Source organism: Phocoena phocoena, chromosome 1 (genome assembly GCF_963924675.1).
Source record: "Phocoena phocoena chromosome 1, mPhoPho1.1, whole genome shotgun sequence".
NCBI classification, from domain to species: Eukaryota; Metazoa; Chordata; class Mammalia; order Artiodactyla; family Phocoenidae; genus Phocoena; species Phocoena phocoena.
The window spans coordinates 86,442,764-86,464,452 of NC_089219.1; the positions used below are offsets into that span (position 1 = coordinate 86,442,764).

At 34.8% G+C, this 21,689-nt stretch overlaps 1 protein-coding gene across 1 annotated transcript in view; it reads right to left on the bottom strand.

Moving 5' to 3' along the window:
* Positions 1 to 21,689, bottom strand: part of DPYD (dihydropyrimidine dehydrogenase) — a 369,420-nt gene that overhangs the window by 197,624 nt on the left and 150,107 nt on the right. The gene's annotated exons all lie outside the window — the stretch shown is intronic.

Below are 21,689 nucleotides of genomic sequence, written 5' to 3' on the forward strand. Positions count from 1 at the left end.
ATGATACTGGAGAATTCATATAACCTACAGCACACAGTGAAAAAGATTAATATATTTATATTCTGGGATAAGGAGTTTAAACATCATTGTACAACAGATAGTGGGAAATTACTATTCAGAGGATTCTTTAGGAACTAATTCTGGTGTCAGTATAAAGAATGAACAACAGGTCACTGTCATATTCCTGCCAAGTCATGATGAGGTCATGAGCAAACAGGTAGTAAAAGGAATGGAAAGAGATACATTATTTCCCCCAGCTTTTCTCTTACTTGATTTAGTTTCCATATTTAAAAAAATTACTTAGGTCAAAACTTCTTTAGTTATTCTCTGAATCCTCTCTTTCTTGGCCTCAGGTTCTTTCTCCACAAGTATTCCTATCTTCATTATTTCCTTCCAGTCCCCCTAGCATAAAGCCTTATTACCTACTACCCAGAATATTATTTATTTTCACTATGATTGGATATCTCCAATCATATTATTACATGGCAGTCATACTATTTTCTAATAACTGTCAAATGAAGTGCAGACTCTTGAAAAATGATAATAGAAATAGTACTATCTTAAAATCAAATGGATCTGGGTTCAAATCCTGTCTTTTCCACTTATTAATGTGACAAGTCACAACTGTTGTGAGCCTCACCTTCTGAATCTATACAAGGGGATTCATAGAGTTATTATCAGGACAAAAGGAGATTAAATACCTACAGTCTTGCTAAATATTTGTAATGTAGTAAGTGCTTAATAAATGTTACTTCCCCATCCCCTTGAATACCCAATAAGAACAGCAGTCTCTAACATTCCTGATTAACCAAGAAAGAAAAGACCAATGCCCGCATTGTGTCTTACCTTTCTCTGTTTATGTATTTGGTTAAACTAATTTATTTACCCAGCTGTCTCCCCTTCTAGTCTGTAAAACTTTCAGAGCAGTGCCCACTTTTATGCCTCTCTGCATCACTCTATACCTAGCACAGTGCCCAGCTAATAGCAGAGGCTTAATAAATGCTAGATAAACAAATTAATGTATCTACCATCTCATTTATCTCCCACTCACTGCCCCTACATGCAACCAATGCTTTTTAAAACTGTACAGTATGATATTCTTAAATTACCTTTACAAGTCTCTCCCTCTTGTTCTTCTATCATTCCCCTCAACTTTCCTCCTCCTAGCAAAAGCACATCCAATCTACCTCTTCGACTGATTTTATTATCTCCCTCAAAACTGAACTATCACTTCTCTGAATTCCTCAATCAAGAAAGAGAAAGGATCTTAATTATCATATCCAATAATATATTCTGTTTCCTAGGCTAGTTTATCACACATAGTAGGAGCTCAAATTTGTTAAACTGTCTTCAATAATCTTGCCAATTAATTAAAAGTTTTTTCATAGCAGTAGAATGCATCATAAAAAGATAATGCATATTTTAAATTATTATGATTTATTAACTCAATTATTTTGATTTATGCCAGGGATCTGAAATGAGGATTTAAAAATCCAAATAGGATATTAAGATTCTCAATATTCATTCAAACATCTATTATGAATCTTATTTCTCTCTGAAAGTAAAGCTTCATACCAACCTAATTAGCATGCATTTATTGTGTGTGAAAACATCCTCAAGGATTTTACTTTTTTTTCCAATCAGGTCATAATTGCTTTTACTAATAGCTACTAAATATTTTATTAATTTAGAATTAACATAAAGTAAGATAACACTGTATATAAAAAATAATAAGAAAACACTGCTGACAATCTGTTGAGGTAAGAAGGAAAGCATGAGAAAGAGGGGAGAAAAGGAGAACAGGAAACTGGAAGGAAGAGGTGATAATGTTGAGAAAAAAGGAAAAACAAAAAAAACAGAATAAAAAAGGAAAAGAACTGATAAAAGGGTGAAAAAGTAACAATGAGACAAGAAGGAAGGATACAGAAAGAAAGAAAGAAGAGAAAAACAAGAAAAGAGAACAAAGCATAGAAAGAGAAAAAATGTTACATGCATATGGTATTTATTCTATCCATATATAAAATTCTAGCATTATGAAATTAAAATATAGTATAAGATAAAATGACTCAGCTTTCCTGAGACAGCACCAGGCAGCATGCAGGACGTTAGTTCCCCGATGAGGGATCAAACCCGTGCCCTCTGCGGTGTAAGCACAGAATCCTAACCACTGGACGGCCAGGGAATTCCTAAATCTTTAAATACTTATTTTATAATGATATTCTCCTGCCACAAAACATTAAAAAGATTCATCCTTTCTGAGGCTTATAAGTTTAAATCCCTTGACTTCCCTACCATTCAGTGATAGATTTAAATGTTCTCCAACATTTAACTTTCACTCTGATGAGGTTCTTTGCTGTTTGTTTTAAGCATTAATATATGACACTGTCATAAACTTCTGGGAGTTCTTTATAGAGTTTGTGGGAAGGAAATGCTTTTGCAGATTACGTTTCATTGCTTGATTATTTAACATACGACAGAAAAATGTCTGAAGAAATTTTTTCTTTAATACATTTTTATAGGCCGTGGCTACAGACAGGCTATTGGACCACCTCAAGGTCACTACACTCAACAGCCATTACACTAAGGTAGGACATCTGAGAAATTCAGGTGCAAGCTCATAGGACACAGAATCAGCCGTAGAACACAAGCACCTGTGGCAGGTAATACCACATAAGTATACCACTCAATAATTTCCAAATTCCATCTCTAGTCAAAAACTCACACCTCACAGGTGGGCTTACAACATAAGCAGGAGAGTAGCCAGTAGCCTTACTCTTGTTTTTATTTTTTTCTTCTTTAACATCTTTATTGGAGTATAATTGCTTTACATTGTTGTGTTAGTTTCTGCTGTATAACAAAGTGAATCAGCTATACGTATACATATATTCCTATATCCCCTCCCTCTTGCATCTCCCTCCCACCCTCCTTATCCCACCCCTCTAGGTGGTCACAAAGCATGAGCTGATCTCCCTGTGCTATGTGGCTGCTTCCCCCTAGCTATATATTTTACATTTGGTAGTGTATATATGTCCATGCCACTCTCTCACTTCGTCCCAGCTTACCCTTCCCCCTCCCCATGTCCTCAAGTCCATTCTCTACATCTGCATCTTTATTCCTGTCCTGCCCCTAGGTTCTTCAGAACCTTTTCTTTCTTTAGATGTCATATATATGTGTTAGAATACAGTATTTGTTTTCCTCTTTCTGACTTACTTCACTCAGTATGACACTCTCTAGGTCCATCCACCTCACTAGAAATAATCCAATTTTGTTTCTTTTTATGGCTGAGTAATATTCCATTGTATATATGTGCCACACTTTCTTTATCCATTCATCTGTCAATGGACACTTAGGTTGCTTCCCTGTCCTGGCTATTGTAAATAGAGCTACCATGAACATTGGGGTATATATGTCTTTTTGAATTATGGTTTTCTCAGGGTATATGCCCAGTAGTGGGATTGCTCGGTTGTATAATAGTTCTATTTTGAGTTTCTAAGGAACCTCGATACTGTTCTCCAGAGTGGCTGTATCAATTTACATTCCTACCAACAGTGCAAGAGGGTTCCCTTTTCTCCACACCCCCTTCAGCATTTGTTATTTGAAGGTTTTTTGATTATGGCCATTCTGACAGGTGTGAGGTGATGCCTCATTGTAGTTTTCATTTACATTTCTCTAATGATTAGTGATGCTGAGCATCCTTTCACGTGTTTGATGGCAATCTGTATATCTTCTTTGAATAAATACCTGTTTAGGTCTTCTGCCCTCTATTGGATTGGGTTGTTTGTTTTGATATTGAGCTGCATGAGCTGCTTGTATATTTTGGAGATTAATTCTTTGTCAGTTGCTTCATTTGCAAATATTTTCTCCCATTCTGAGGGTGGTCTTTTCATCTTATTTATGGTTTCCTTTGCCATGCAAAAGTTTTTAAGTTCCATTCAGTCCCATTTCTTTATTTTTGTTTTTATTTCCATTTCTCTAGGAGGTGGGTCAAAAAGATCTTGCTATGATTTATGTCATAGAGTGTTCTACCTATGTATTTCTCTAAGAGTTTTACAGTGTCTGGCCTTACACTTAGGTCGCTAATCCATTTTGAGTTTATTTTTATGTATGGTGTTAGGGAGTCTTCTAATTTCATTTTTTCCATGTAGCTGTCCAGTTTTCCCAGCACCACTTATTGAAGAGGCTGTCTTTTCTCCATTGTATATTCTTGCCTCCTTTATCGAAGATAGGCTGACCATATGTGCATGGGTTTATCTCTGGGCTTTCTATCCTGTTCCACTAATCTATACTTCTTTTTTTGTGCCAGTATCATACTGTCTTGATTACTGTAGCTTTGTAGTATAGTCTTCAGTCAGGGAGCCTGATTCCTCCAGCTCCGTTTTTCTTTCTCCAGATTGCTTTGGCTACTCGGAAACTTTCATGTTTCCATACAATTTGTAAATTTTTTTGTTCTAGTTCTGTGAAAAATGCCATTGGTAGTTTGATAGGGATTGCACTGAATCTGTAGATTGCTTTGGGTAGTATAGTCATTTTCACAATGTTGATTCTTCCAACCCAAGAACATGGTATATCTCTCCATCTATTTGTATCATCTTTAATTTCTTTCATCAGTGTCTTATAATTTTCTGCATACAGGTCTTTTGTCTCCTTAGGTAGGTTTATTCCTAGAGATTTTATTCTTTTCATTGCAATGGTAAATGGGAGTGTTTCCTTAATTTCTCTTTCAGATTTTTCATCACTAGTGTATAGGAATGCAAGAGATTTCTGTGCATTAATTTTGTATCTTGCTACTTTACAAAAATCATTGATTAGCTCTAGTAGTTTTCTGGTAGCATCTTTAGGATTCTCTATGTATAGAATCATGTCATCTGCAAACACTGACAGTTTTACTTCTTTTCCAATTTGGATTCCTTTTTGCTTTTTCGTCTCTGATTGCTGTGGCTAAAACTTCCAACCTATGTTGAAAAATAGTGGTGAGAATGGGCAACCTTGTCTTGCTCCTGATCTTAGTGGAAATGGTTTCAGTTTTTCACCACTGAGAACAATGTGGTTGTGGGTTTGTCATATATGGCCTTTATTATGTTGGGGTAACTTCTCTCTATGACTACTTTCTGGAGAGTTCTTTTCATAAATGGGTGTTAAATTTTGTCAAAAGCTTTTTCTGTATCTATTGAGATTACTGTATCGTTTTTATCCTTCAATTAGTTAATATGTGTATCACGTAGATTGATTTGCGTATACTGAAGAATCCTTGCATTCCTGGGATAAACCTCACTTGATCATGGTGTATGATACTTTTAATGTGCTGTTGGATTCTGTTTGCTAATATTTTGTTGAGGATTTTTGCATCTATGTTCATCAGTGATGTTGGCTTATAGTATTCTTTCTTTGTGGCATCTTTGTCCGGTTTTGGTATCAGGGTGATGGTGGCCTCATAGAATGAGTTTGGGAGCGTTGCTCCCTCTGCTGTATTTTGAAAGAGTTTGAGAAGGATAGGTGTTATCTCTTCTCTAAATGTTTGATAGAATTCACCTGTGAAGCCATCTGGTCCTGGGCTTTTGTTTGTTGGAAGATTTTTAATCACAGTTTCAATTTCAGTGTTTGTGATTGGGCTGTTAATATTTTCTATTTCTTCCTGATTCAGTCTCAGAAGGTTGTGCTTTACTACGAATATGTCCATTTCATCCAGGTTGTCCATTTTATTGGCATATAGTTGCTTGTAGTAATCTCTCATGATCCTTTGTATTTCTGCAGTGTCAGTTGTTACTTCTCCTTTTTCATTTATAATTCTGTTGATTTGAGTCTTCTTCCTTTTTTCTTGATGAGTCTGGCTAACGGTTTATCAACTTTGTTTATCTTCTCAAAGAACCAGCTTTTAGTTTCATTGATCTTTGCTATCGTTTCCTTCATTTATTTTTCATTTATTTCTGATCTGACCTTTATGATTTCTTTCCTTCTGCTAACTTTGGGGGGTGGGGTTGTTCTTCTTTCTCTAATTGCTTTAGGTGTAAGGGTAGGTTGTTTATTTGAGATTTTTCCTGTTTCTTGAGGTAGGATTATATTGCTACAAACTTCCCACTTAGAACTTCTTTGTTGCATCCCATAGGTTTTGGGCCGTCATGATTTCATTGCATTTGTTTCTAGGTATTTTTTGATTTCCTCTTTGATTTCTTCAGTGATCTCTTGGTTATTTAGTAGCACTGTTTAGCCTCCATGTCTTTGTATTTTTTAGTTTTTTTTCCCTGTAATTGTTATCTAGTCTCATAGCGTTGTTGTCAGAAAACATACTTGATATGATTTTTATTTTCTTAAATTTACCAAGGCTTGATTTGTGACCCAAGATATGATCTGTCCTAGAGAATGTTCCATGAGCACTTGATAAGAAAGTGTATTGTGTTATTTTTTGATGGAATGTCCTTAAATATCAATTAAGCCCATCCTGTTGAATGTAGCATTTAAAGCTTGTGTTTTGTTATTTATTTTCATTTTGGCTGATCTGTCCATTGGTGAAACTGGGGTGTTAAAGTCCCCTACAATTATTGTGTTACTGTCGATTTCCCTTTTTATAACTGTTAGCATTTGCCTTATGTATTGAGGTGCTCCTATGTTGGGTGCATACATATTCAGAATTGCTTTATCTTCTTCTTGGATTGATCAGTTGACCATTATGTAGTGTCCTTCTTTGTCTCTTGTAATAGTGTTTATTTTAAAGTCTATTTTGTCTGATATGAGAATTGCTACTCCAGCTTTCTTTTGATCTCCATTTGCATGGAATAGCTTTTTCCATCCCCTCACTTTCAGTCTGTATGTGTCCCTAGATCTGAAGTGGGTCTCTTGTAGACAGCATATATACAGCTCTGGTTTTTGTATCCATTCAGCCAGTCTATGTCTTTTGGTTCGAGCATTTAATCCATTTACATTTAAGGTAATTACTGATATGTATGCTCCTATTCCCATTTTCTTAATTGTTTTGTGTTTGTTATTGTAGGTCTTTTCCTTCTCTTGTGTTTCCTGACTGGAGAAGATCCTTTAGCATTTGTTGTAAAGCTGGTTTGGTTATGCTGAATTCTCTTAGCTTTTGCTTGTCTGTAAAGGTTTTAATTTCTCCGTCAAATCTGAATGAGATCCTTGCTGGGTAGAGTAATCTTGGTGGTAGGTTTTTCCCTTTCATCACTTTAAATAGGTACTGCCACTCCCTTCTGGCTTGCAGAGTTTCTGCTGAAAGATCAGCTGTTAACTTTATGGGGATTCGCTTTTATGTTATTTGTTGCTTTTCCCTTGCTGCTTTTAATATTTTTTCGTTGTATTTAATTTTTGATAATTTGATTTAATATGTGTCTTGGTGTGTTTCTCCTGGATTTATCCTGTGTGGGACTCTCTGCACTTCCTGGATTTGACTATATCCTTTCCCATATCAGCGAAGTTTTCAACTATAATCTCTTCAAATATTTTCTCAGTCCCCTTCTTTTTCTCTTCTTCTGGGACCCCTATAATTCTAATATTGGTGCATTTTATGTTGTCCCAGAAGTCTCTGAGACTGTCCTCAATTCCCTTCATTCTTTTTTCTTTATTCTGCTCTGCAGTAGTTATTTCCACTATTTTATCTTCCAGGTCACTTATCTGTTCTTCTGCCTCAGGTATTCTGCTATTGATTCCTCCTAGAGAATTTTTAAATTCATTTATTGTGTTGTTCATCATTGTTTGTTTGCTCTTTAGTTCTTCTAGGTCTTTGTTAAACGTTTCTTGTATTTTGTCCATTGTATTTCCAATATTTTGGATCATCTTTACTATCATTACTCTGAATTCTTTTTCAGGTAGACTGCCCATTTCCTCTTCATTTGTTTGGTCTGGTTAGTTTTCACCTTGTTCCTTCATCTGCTGCGTATTTCTCTGTCTTCTCTTTTTGCTTAACTTACTGTGTTTTGGGTCTCCTTTTCGCAGGCTGCATGTTTGTAGTTCCCGTTGTTTTTGGTGTCTGCCCCCAGTGGGTTAGGTTGGTTCCGTGGGTTGTGTAGGCTTCCTGGTGGAGGGGACTGGTGCCTGTGTTCTGGTGGATGATGCTGGCTCTTGTCTTTCTGGTGGGCAGCACCACATCCAGTGGTGTGTTTTCGGGTGTCTGTGAACTTCATATGATTTTAGGCAGCCTCTCTGCTAGTGGGTGTGGTTGTGTTCCTGTCTTTCTAGTTGTTTGGCATGGGGTGTCCAGTACTGGAACTTGCTGGTCGTTCGGTGGAGCTGGGTCTTAGCATTGAGATGGAGATCTCTGGGAGAGCTCTCGCCAAGTGATATTAAGTGGGGTCAGGAGGTCTCTGGTGGTCTAATGTCCTGACCTAGGCTTTCTCACCTCAGAGGCTCAGGCCTGACATCCGGTCGGAGCACCAAGACCCTGTTAGCCACGTGGCCAGCCCGCAGTCCCCAGGAGGGTTGTGGCTTCAATCAGTGGGACCTCTCCAGATCCGGCAGCAGAGTGAGGCCACCATGTCCTGGGGTTCAGGGGCAGCTCGGTGATGGCAGAGGAGAGGGACCTCAAGCCAGGAGTTCCAGCTCAGCCCAAATGCGGGCTCTGTTCTGGTAGCCTTACTCTTGAGGACATACTAACAACTCCTGCAAAAACTGGCCAATCAGTCAAAGCTAATGCCAATCTATTGGACTCTCCATCCAACCCATAGTCTGGTAAGCAGTAATATACGCACATTGTTCAAACCAGTGAGCTGGGGGTGGTTTTTTATGTGACAATAGCTAATTGATAGGAAAACTGTACCTAGAAGTTCAGTACTATCATAACAAAACCTAAAATATGTGGCACTGGCTCTACAATGAGGAGGTAGTCAGAGGCGGAAAATTCTTACAAAAGATAGAAAAATGGCAAGAGAATTATTAGTAAAGGCTGGGAAGGTGCTGGAATTATTAGGGATGCTGGAAAAATAATGGTGACTTGTGTTTTGTATCAGCAAATGTAACACTCTGCCCTGTAGTAAATCTAAAGCAAGATATTATAATATACCTAATGAATTTATGGATCTTGGCAAGATGATTTTTCAGGTGATATATTCAGAATGTCAGTTGGTCTTACTACATTTAAGGTATATTAATAAAGAGTGAACCAAGAAGGTACTTGTCCATTTGCAAGTCAATTTTAAAGGGAATATAGTGAAGCTGAGGGTAGCTAAGTTTGAAAATAAAATTTTTCCCATCTGTAGTCTTCCCAGCTGGCAAAAGATTTTCAAAGTGAAATGAGGCCCAAGGAGTACAATGAAATCAAGGCTTAGGTTGTAAGGCCCTTTGCTAAGATCTCTAAAAGAATTAAGTCGTGTCCAGTGGTGAGAGAAAAGATGAGGACGAGGACATGGGCTTCTAGAGATCTTTAAGGTGTGGTCTCACAGACACCAAATCAAAAAAAAAGAAAAAAGCAATAAAAAAAAGTGTATAAAGAGAAGCATTTCTGGAAAACGATTGTGGTTTGGCTTTTGTGGTGAAGAGTAAACTATACCAGACATAGAGAAAGCCCATAAAATTTTATAGTAAGTTTCATAGGTAAAAGAGCCACCAACCTTTAATAAAAGTGATTTAAATTGTTCAAATTGCAAAACATCTTCTGGGCCTCTAACTTTCTATGAGAGGAATAAGCCTAAGAAAACTACTCTGGTCCCAAAATGGACCTGAGAAGTATTTCTTCAGAAGTATCCAAGAAAAGTAACAGATTAGGAAGGACATCACAAAGAGCAGAGCAAAAATCTGAGAAGGGGCCATGGGGAACAATGAACTGGAAACTTACTCCCAAGGGGAAGAGTCAGGACCTAATCAAGGAACATTTCCTATTTTTGGAGTTGAGGAACTTGATAATATTTTTCCAGCATGGTTTCAGAATTACTGTGCACCAGTGACTGTTTGGTGCCTCTCATTTTCCCCCCTTTTGAAGCTGCATCTGAGGAATCACATCAGAACTTTATGTAGTTTATGAGACCCTGTAACTAACATGATACTAGAACTGGACAAGATTTCTGATGGTGCTGAGTTGGAAGTGAGGAAATTTTGCTTTTGGGAGAGACATGTGTAACTGATGCAAGAAATGGTCTATAATAGAGTGGTAGAAAAATGGACCAGTTTCTTCACCCCTTCCCATATCTACACCCTTTGCAATGTGACTTTGCAGCTCCTTTCATCAAAGGGTAGATCTATTTCCCAAATCCTTGAATATAAGCTGATGCTGTGAACTGCCTTGGCCAAGAGAATGTGGCAAATCATGTGCCAGTTCTGAAGCTAGGCCTCAAGAGATCTTTCATGCTTATGTCCCCTCTCCTGGAGCTCTGCCATTCCTGTGTGAACAATTCCTATCTAGCCTGATGAGCTAGTACATGAGTGACCACAGGGAGGAGAGTCCAGTTGTAAAAGCCAAGGCTACCCGGACCTCCCAATAGGCCGCCAACCTCAAACATGTGAAAGAGTTTAGTCAAGATCAGCAAAGCTATCTGCAAAACTTAGCCCTGATGGGATGTGTAAGTATACTCATGTACAATAATAAATACTATTGTTTTAAGCTTCTGAGTTTGGGGATTGCTTGTTATGCAGCAATAGCTAATTGATACATGCAATGATCCTCTAAAAATCTCAAATGCAGACTAAATAACATCCAAATTTTTAACAACATCTAGAATTAATTTCAACAGTCCTCTCTTTAAATAGGGCCAGAACAAGATGGTCATTTTAGGTTCTTTCATATTATGACTTTGTTCTTTCTGCCGATGCACAAAAGAGAGGCTGAGATTTGACAAAGTTAAGAGAAAACACACTATTACAATATCTACTTTTTACTTAAATGTTTCCATGAATAAATTTATAATGGCTCAATTTAAGAAGGAGATGACCCAGAAAAAGAGCAATCAGTTCCTCTGAAGTTCTGGGAATCTGAGGATTCTCTCAAATATGTACGTATATCCCTTCCTAATTATGGAAATTATTGAGCAAGCATCTTCCTATATCTAAAAGTTCTAGATTTTGTAATGCCAGGAGACACATAATCTACAGTTTTCTAAAAAGTACTGTGTGCATATTTGTGTATTAAACATAATAATTTTAAAATTCACTGTAATCAGCCTATAGTCCTGGGAAGCAGAAAATGTACTTTTACCCTAAGTGTGCTCTTAACAGCATTTATTTCTATGTTAGCTGATTCTAAATACTCTTTTTTATGCAAGCAAGCATTGCCAAACATCATTCTATAGGCAAGAATTTCCCACAAATCATAGACTGACAGTGAAAGAAATTCACTCATCCTTTTTATTGGCATTTTAGAAGACATTAAGATCTGTGATAATGTAAAAATTTCAAGTATCCTTTCACATTCTAAATTTAGTCATTTTCCTTGCAGTTTAGCAGTTAAGCAGTTATTTCACGTGTGAAAATGGAAATATTTCAATTACAAAAGCTAAATTCCTACTACAAGAGGGATAAATGTTCAACATTTTTTGCTGTAAGTAAAACTACTTTTTATACCTGTAGGACTCCCAAAATCACAAATATTTATTTCAAAATGCATCTTTTCCTAATAAGGAAAAGTCCATATCAGTCTACCACTTATTGAAGGTTAAATGAGAGCTCTTTCAAATTTAGCCAAATTTCACAAAATACAAGCTATTTTATCAAGATATGATAAATATTTGTCATATAGTAATAAAAGAAATAAGAAAATTATATTTATAATATTAACTATATCACATAATCCCCCCAGATAAAAAATAAAGATCATTAGATTTTAAAAATGAAAACTCTATTCAGTTTTTCATATAAAATTGCCAAAATAATATCCTTTACTAGGTTATAACTTATAAGATGACTTCCTATAGCCATTCATCTTTCTATTGACAGAATGCCCCAGATTTACAAATTAGGTAGAAATTGCCAGTCTTGCCTTGATTTCCACTTACTAGCACTATTCTGCAGGAAGGAAAAGGATTTTTTGGAAGAAATGAAGTACTCTCTGGTATAACAATTTTCATGCTCAAAGAATACAAGAGCTGGATACAATCATACAAATTTTTCTAAAGCAATATAACATCAAGTTTCAACCAATTCATCATGGGTTTTTTAACTTTAAAAAACTCCTCAATTTTTTACCAACATTCTTCAAGCATAAGAATAATCTCCATCATACATTTGATTTATAAAACAACATTTAACATACCAGGTTGGAAAACATTTGTCATTGAGTAATGATGTGTTCATTGTGAACAATTATGAGACGGTGACTGTTAAATCATTACATTTTTAGATTAAAAAAAATTTTTGACACTGTCAAAGTGTGGGACAAGATCTCAAGACTACACTCAATATATTTTGAGAAAAAACATCTCGAAGTCAAATGTGAGCTTAATTTAGAAATATTTCTTAGCTGTTAAAATATAGATGCACATATTTTCAAACTTCTGCCACAAATTAGCTGCTCATTCCACATTGGATAATAACTTTAAAATATTCAAACATTATTTTTCTCCATAACTTATAAAGAACACAGTGTCTGGGGAAATAAAACAAAAAATAGGAGACATTAGGAAGAAGTTATCATCCTTCCACTTTAAACCTTCCATTTTGAGTGGGAGTGGAGGTTGGGAAAAATAAAGGAATAAATCAGTAAGCAAATTAACCATCAATATGATTTTAGCTACTGATAAATGCTTTGAAACAAACAAAACACACACACACACACAAAAGCAATTGACTAACAGGAGCAAGGATCATTTAGATTAGGTAGTTGGGGCTTCCCTTAAGACACAATATTTGAAGTAAGTCCAAATGATATTAAAAAAACAGCTACCGGAAGACCCGGAAGGAAGAGTGTTTTGGCAGGAGGCTCTGTAAATGCAAAGTATCACTGCTCATTAACATGTTCATGCTGCGCTTCCATAACTAAACTGCAGTTGCCTGAGTTCAGAGATTACGTTACCCTAGTTGCTTTATGTGAACATTATTATCAGTATAACTCTACATTTCCAACAGTTGATTAATAAAAGTCTATTAGTTAATGAAAATAAATGTTTTTGTAGCAGTATGATATATGTGTGTATATTGCTTTTAGCTATTAGAAAAGATAAAATGTCATTATTTAAGCTATGTAAATAAGGAAATGACTGATATATTTAATAAACTATTCAAGAACAAAACTTTTTCAAAAGTTTTTTAAAACTTTTGCATGCAGTTTTTCTATGAGTACCAACATTTTCCAAATTAGAACATATAAAAATACATATTTGCATAATTAATGTTGTGCATGTGAATGAAAAAATACCCACTGGAATAAAAAGCACCCCTATTTTCATTACAGCATTATTTACAACAGGCAAAACATGGAAGCAACCAAAGTGTCCACTGATAGATGAATGGATAAAGAAGATGTGGTATATATATACTCAATGGCATATTGCTCAGCCATAAAAAATAATGAAATCTTGCCATTTGAGACAACACAGATGCATCTAAAGGGTATTATGCTAAGTGAAAGAAGTCAGACAGAGAAAGATAAATATTGTACGACCTCACATGTGGAATATAAAACACAAAACAAATGAACAAACTAAACAAAACAGAAACAGACCCATAGATACAGAGAACAAACTGGTGGTCACCGAGGGGAGGGAGGTGGGGGGTTGCTGAAACAGGTGAAAGGGATTAAGGGGTACCAACTTCCAGCTATAAAATATATGTCACAGGGATGTAAAATGCATCATGAGGAATACAATCAATAATACTGTAATAATTTTGTATGGTGATAGATGGTTACTACACTTACAGTGATGATCATTTCATAATGTATTTAAATGTAGAATCACTATGTTGCACACCTGAAATTAACATGATATGTGGCAACTATAGTTCAATTTTTAAAAAAAGATAATTGTGACTAACACCTTACATGAGAACATACTATTTTGAGTAACTAGAAAACACACTACATTTTCATGACAGCTTTTTTTTAAAATAAATTTATTTATTTATTTTTGGCTGAGTTGGGTCTCCATTGCTGCGCGTGGGCTTTCTCCAGTTGCAGCAAGCAGGGGCTACACTTCATTGCAGTGTGCAGACTTATTGTGGTGGCTTCTCTTGTTGCGGACCACAGGCCCAGCTGCTCTGTGGCATGTGGGATCTTCCCAGACCAGGGCTCGAACCCACATCCCCTGAACCCGCAGGCGGATTCCTAACCACTATGCCACCAGGGAAGCCTCATGACAGCTTTTTGATATAAGCTCTGTCTAGGATGACTGGATAATATAACAGTCATTTCTATTTTATTAAACTGGGAAAATTCATAATACTCTTGTAAATAAATCTTTATAAGTGTTAGATCAAGCACAGGAAATGACATGAAATATATTAGATATGATATCCAAAATCTCAGTGTAACAATTTATTTACTGCAAAAGTCTCATTCATATATTCTATTTCTTACATTTATTACATCCTTAATACATCTTAAAACATTAAAATCTAAAATATAAATATATATGGGCACACACATATACATCTATACATATAGGATATATTTGTTTGTGTGTATGTAGATAAAATAGACCATAACACTATAAATTGGCAATTGTGAAAAACAAATGGCCATCCATTTGAGATATTTTTAAATGTTTAAGCTTAATTTTATCAAAAAACTTACAGTTAAATCAAAATGTAATTTTTCCCACATCAGATTGGCAAGTATTAAAAAGTATCCACTGTTGGAAAGTAAATGGGAAACAGACACATTAATAATCCATCAGTGGTTATCAACTTTAAAGAGCTATTTGACATTTATATTAAAAAAAATACTCCTGCCCTGCCTCAGGTGGGGCAATAACTAGTAATTTTTCTGCATCTATGGGTAGATCTCCTTCCTCATTCCTAATATTCTGAATTTATGTTTCATAGAATTTATTTTTATCCATTTGGTATGGTCTATCTAAATAAATGATTTATCTTTTCAAAGAACCAGCTTTTAGACTGAGTTATCAGTTTTTCATTTTTTATTTGATATCTTCATTAATTTTTACTGATTTGCCTACTGCTATCATATTTCTCACTACTATTGAGCTTCTATCAAGCATCCTAATTTTACTAGTTTTCTCATTATAAATAGTGCAGTGTTAATTAGTACATAACATTTTTCTTTCTTTTTTTTTTTTTTTTTTTGTCTCCCCAATGTTTTACAAGGCACATATTCTACTTTGAATTTTTCTAGTTGCTCTCTTGGTGTTTTATTTAATAGCATAAGTGAACCAATTTTTCTCCTGGTCAGTTAAAAGTAAAATTGTATATTTTTGACTTCTTTAATTTCCCTACTCCATAATTACTCATTCTTCATTATTACAGTCTGGGGTCTTACATGCAAATTATCATCATTATATTGACATGTTTTCATTATAACCTATTCTTTCAAGAATATTTGTCTTTTACATTCACTTGTACCCAAGATATTTTAAACTCCAATTCTTGATTTCTCAATTTTTTTCATTCACTTGGAAAACATTTTCCAGTAACGTTCCCTAATAGGTTAAACGGTATATATTCTGAACACCTGAAAGTTTAAGAACATCTTTCTATCACTACCATAGATAAACATCTTGGTTTTTTATAAAATTATTAAACACAATATATTTTTTCCTTAAAATTCTATAGATAGAATTTCTCCACTGTCTTCTGACATATGGAATTGAAAATAAGATGTGTGAAGCCGACTGATATTTCCCCCTCTTATAATCTGTTTCTTTGGCCTAGATATTGATAGAACTTTTATTAATTATTGCAGTACAATAATTTGACAGTAACAAAAAGAAAAAGAAATTACTGCAAGGTAAATAAAATATTCTTCTATTATGCCTCTGATTATTGTCTCATTTCCACATTTTTGCTTTCTCTTTGGGGCACATCTATTTCTGCCCCCCTACTCTCTATTCCCTTACTCTGCTCTTTTTATTCAAAGTATTTATCATTCCTAACATATTATATATTTCTATGTCCCCGTGTCTATAATTCTTCATCCCTCCACAGGATGTCAGCTCTGTGAGAGCAGGTACAATATTTACTTTGTTCATTGCTGTATCCCTAGAGAATTGACTGAGATCTAGTATACCTAGAATGTAGCTAGAATATAAACGTTTTGAGTGAACCACTGAAATCATATATATTGGGCCATCGTTTTATCCTTAATATAATTGATTGTCTCATGTTACACATTATAATTTTCATCTGCATTATTAAAAACTGCTCAAATTTCTTCTTTTCATCACAGATTTTATTTTATATTTTTAGCCCTAGTTCTACTCATTACTGTCTCCAATGTGGGATTTTTCATTTTTTAGATTCTTAGCAGTTCTGTCTTCCCTCTCTCCCTTATCCTATCTCTTCCTGTATTCTGCTCTTTTTTCATAGAAGTCATGCCTTCATAACTGTGTTGAGGTCCTAAAATTCTTCCAAGGTGCGTGCACGGCTATGTACTTATCTTTTTTTTTTTTTTTTTAACATCTTTTTTTTTGCGGTACGCGGGCCTCTCACTGTTGTGGCCTCTCCCGTTGCGGAGCACAGGCTCCGTACGTGCAGGCTCAGCGGCCATGGCTCACGGGTCCAGCCGCTCCGCGGCATGTGGGATCTTCCCGGACCGGGGCACAAACCCGTGTCCCCTGCATCGTCAGGTGGACTCAAAACACTGCACCACCAGGGAAGCCCCATGTACTTATCTTTAAACAAAAGATGATGGGTAACAGTTACAGGCATTGCTACCAGAGTTCATCTGCTTCACATGACCAAGTCCTGTGACTATCTTGGGACTACCTTTCAAAGAAGATCCTGTGACTTGATTAGTTTTGAAGACTTCCTATCCAGTTTCTCTAGGACTTTCAAGATCTGCCTATATGTAGAAGGAGGAAGGAGGCATGGTGGAGACAGGAGCGAGAGTCTAGAGCAATGAAGTATCCTCCTCCCTCAGTCTCAGGCAGTCTTTATGATATAAATTTCAGGCACAATAAAAATAAGAAACCTGGCCAAAGTTTTCTTAGGGGAATTCCTTCTGATGTATATGTAGTACGTAATTCTTCAAGACTATTAAATTGTCCATCAGACTTAGTTGTCACAGTTTTTGTAAGGTTTGACATTTTTAGTATATCTCCTTAAGAGTTCATAAAGGCTGGAAAAGGCTACATTTTAATTTTAATTAAAGTAGTATTCAAGTTTTCTGACAGATATTATATACTTCTAACGAAATTATCTTAAATACCACATGAAGTTTGGATACTATTTACCATGATTAAACTACTAACTACAATTAATAATTATTTATTTATATGTCTTTCTTCATTTTCTTCCCTGGGTAGTCATTATTTGCCACCTACCAGCTGGTAGTGAAAATCCATAATGATTCATTTTTAACCCAGATTATTTAAAATATTAATATTTTAAAATTTATATATGCCAGGCTTTTTCATATTATGTATGTCTGATTTTTCACTTGCAATATAGAAAAAATGACTTTGTAATGAAAATGACTTTCCCTTTGCTTATGAGCAACTATAAATCTGTTTCTTGGAAACAGTGTCAAAGATGCTCCATACACCCAAGCCCACATTAATTTCTCCTTACTCCACATTCACTCACTAACATGCAATTCAGTGCTTACTTATTTGCAAATTCATAGTATGAAATGTTCTTAAGATAGAAGTGCCAGAAGGGACCTTACAGATTATCAAGTTCAATTTACAAATGAGAGAACAGAACCACAGAGACATATTCAAGATTACAAAGCTAGCTAATGGCAGAACTGAGGCCATAACACAGGTCTTACCATTTCTTTTCCAGTTTTATTTTTCTAGCCAGATGGGAAGGTATTTAAGGACAGAGATCATGTCCTCTATGTCCTAGTAACCTCTTTCATAATATGGGTAATAAGTGAAAAATGTTGAAGCGCTGATAAATGAGGGATGATAAGCAACACATGCTTTTGTTTTTCTGTTGCTGTTCTAGCTTGACTGCATGGTTAAGTAGCAATTATGTACCATATCATAATAATGTGACAACTAAATGTGATAAACCTCAAATGTGTTCTCCAAGTAAGGTCACATCAGAAAATACTTAGAAATAAAAAAATATTTTCTTTGGTTGTAATAATAATTAACAAAATATCTCAAAGTTTAGTAAGCACATCAATAACATCATCTCATTTAATCTTTCAATGGCCTTATTTAGTAAACATTATTATTATCTCCAAATTACTAATAAGAAGAAAAATCTCAGAGACAAAGTAACTGGCTCAATATCTCAAAGCTAATGAATAGGAAGGCAGGAAATTAAACTTAGTCCATTTCATTAAGAAGCTTAAATTCTTTCTATCACTTCTCCACACACGAATGCTGTTTATTAAACCATGTCCAAAAACTCCTGTATTCAATACCACCAAAATGAAAATTATAATTATTACTCTCAACATTCAAAATTACTATAACCTAAGATATATTTCTTAAAATGTGTAAACTTAGTTATCACTTCTCACTAAAACATGTCAATGATTATAATAGAAAATATTTCACTGTTATGTCATTGTATATAGGCATAGGGTGAAGGGAAAGGTTTCCCTTTATGCAGCAGTGAATACATAAACCTATTTAACAAATTGGAGTTAGCAACGGTAAAACTCAAAAGGGTAGTATCTTTGATAATTTTCCACATATTCCCTAAGAAATAGCTGCTCAATTTTCCTAAAAAAAAAAAAAACAAACCAAAAAAATCCTTAGGTACAGTGAATTTTTATGTACAGCACAACAATGGTTAAGGAACCACTTGGTGCAACAAGCTCTCTTTCTATACTGATGGTTATCATTGAAACACACTGCCACCTTATGACAATTCTTTTTATATCTTAATTTTCAGAAAACTCTGTTTTAAAAATAAACTCTTGCCAGGAATATGACCATGAAGTACAGAAATTATCTAAAATTTAAAATAAACAAACAAAATAAAATTCCTAGCTCTACTGAAAACAGACTGAGAGAAAAATGCTATATTTAAAATAATATTTTTAGATTTTGAATAACACAATGATTTGGATGACATGATGTAAGAAGCATTTTTAAATTCAAGAGACCAGGATATAACTGATTGCATGCTAGCAATGGACTTAAATTTTGAGTCTACTTTCCAATTATAGTTTGAGAAGTTATATCCAAAGCTTTAGTCCCTTATTGTATCTATCATACTGCATACACACACCCAAAAGATATAAAAATTGCAATGGTTCTGTTTGGAAGTATAGGGTAAAGAGACACTAAAATTAAGAAAGACGGTATACCTGAATAAAGTCTTTATTATGTGAAATTTATAGTAAAACAAAATAAGTATTATTACTACTACAAATTAAAGTACTGATTTGCATAGAATCCTCTTTTTGTTTCCACAGTAGAAATTTCTATTGTACCAGAAAATGTGAAGCTTTTATCCAGCAGCTGGCTTATTTTTCTCTATGGACCCAGTGATTCATGTCTGTGTTGGGTTTTGTTTCCTTTTTTGCATTAGCTCCTAAGGTACTTATAGATGAATTTATGGTTCATATTTATTAAGTATATAAGAAGTCACTGTATGCATTTTGTACTCTACTATCACTCTTGGCTACACCTTATTTTTCTGCCTTATTTTTACTTTGGCCTGATAGTACCATTTACTTTCATTTTTATGTATATACTTGGTACTGTGGAATGAGTATGGATTTTGGAAGCTGAACAACCAGAACCAGCTCTAACTTTTACTAGCTGCAGGATCCTGATAAATTACTCCATCTCCAGGGTAAACTATAGATTTGTCATTCATAAATCAGGGTTAAAATACCTTCTTTGCACACAGTTGTCGTAATGATTAGACAATGATTAGAGATACTTAATGTCTATTGAGTGCTTGATATGTAATGGTTACTTATATGACTTAATTTCTACATTTTTATTTCAATAAAGCGTCTGAAATCAAGTTGTATTTTATAATTGCAATTAATACAGTAGTATTCTCTCAAAAAAGATATTTTTAAATCAGTGATATCTGAGAATCTAGGAAAAACAGTATTAACTTATTGTGCTGTAGTTTTATAATCACCCTCATGCTCTCTTTGAACTAAACGGAATTATTAACAAAAATATTTCAGTGAAATGCTCAGTTGAAGTTAAATTATGAATGAAGGATAAACAAATAAAGGATGTAATAAAGACTGTGGTATTATAGTTTTAAGGGAAAAAGTTGACAGTTCACTAAAGTTGTCTATTTTTGTTTAAAATTTATGAGCAAAGGAACAAAACTTTAAAAAAGAATTTGTGCTCAATAACACATTGCTTAGTTTAGTTACTGACTTGCTGTTTGCCCAAAGTTTTCATCAAGAGAGTTCTTACATGTGGATACCAGTGGAGACATCTGTAAAAGTTAGTGCCACGTTAACTCTTCTAGGCATTGCAGCACCTGGTGACGCCACAGGGAAGAAATCATGGATACTTCTTGAACATACTGCAACAGCTGTCAACTCGGAAGGAGGTATATTCTAAGTTCTACCAAGCAAGTAGTATTCTACAAAACCTCATTCTATTCCTTCTTTTAACTGAAAAGAAGCCAGATGGAAACATGCAACTTGTCAAATGGCAAATAAAGAATTCATATAAATCGTATTGCATGGGTCTCTTTATGTTCAGCTTTAAATACTTGGTTGCTCAATTCTCAGAATAATTTCACTGACATTTTAAAATAAAAATAAAGATACCAGATGCTTTTCCAGGTAAAGAAAACACCACATCTCTAAGAGAACACAATAAATGTAAAGACAACGGCAATATGATTGTATCTTTAACATAATATCAGAATGAAGAAATGAGACATCATTCTAGAAGCTTAATAATGTCCAGAATGACTGTGACTACTGCATGACTAGCCATCTCTCACAACAGTTAATGGTGCAATCTGCTTGGAGCACACAGCCACAGAAAACCAGAAAACAAGCATTTTTATTCATGATATAGCAATCCTAGCTGTGCTGCTAGGGCTAAACCTCCACCTGTATCTCCATTGCAGACTTTTATTTCCATCCATTATATGAAATTACCATAATAATTTTAAATATACTGTGGCCAGATTTAATCGTTGATGTATACAAAGATCAAAAACTAGTAATTTTGTGATATATTATTGCTACCAAAAATTACTTAAGATTTTAAGATCATAAGATGCTTTTCACAAAATTGGACATGTAATTATTCAATATTTAGAGTTCAAGCTTCACTATTTCTGAGGTGCCACTGGGAATGTGTTAATTTGTCCATCCATTCTCTTATGGCTGCATAAAAACATTAGTTGAGTACCTACCATATAACATACACCATGCATTTTTATTTACACAGAGCCATTCCTTAAACATCACTAAACATTTCTTTTATAGCTGAAGTCTAGTTTAGGGCAGGAAAAATACCCTACAAAATCTGAAAGACAATGATTTGTATCAAGAATCTGAATCATGTCATAAATGGTCTCCATTGGGTATGATGTCTTAATGATGGTGTGATAGAGATCACTGAATCCCCATGAGCATTCATAAATTTCTCACTAAACTGAATTGTAGTATAAATAATTTCCTAAAAGCTTCTTAATGACACAAATTGTTTGCTTCTCTTCTACATAAAGCCTAAGAATTATATAAATGATTG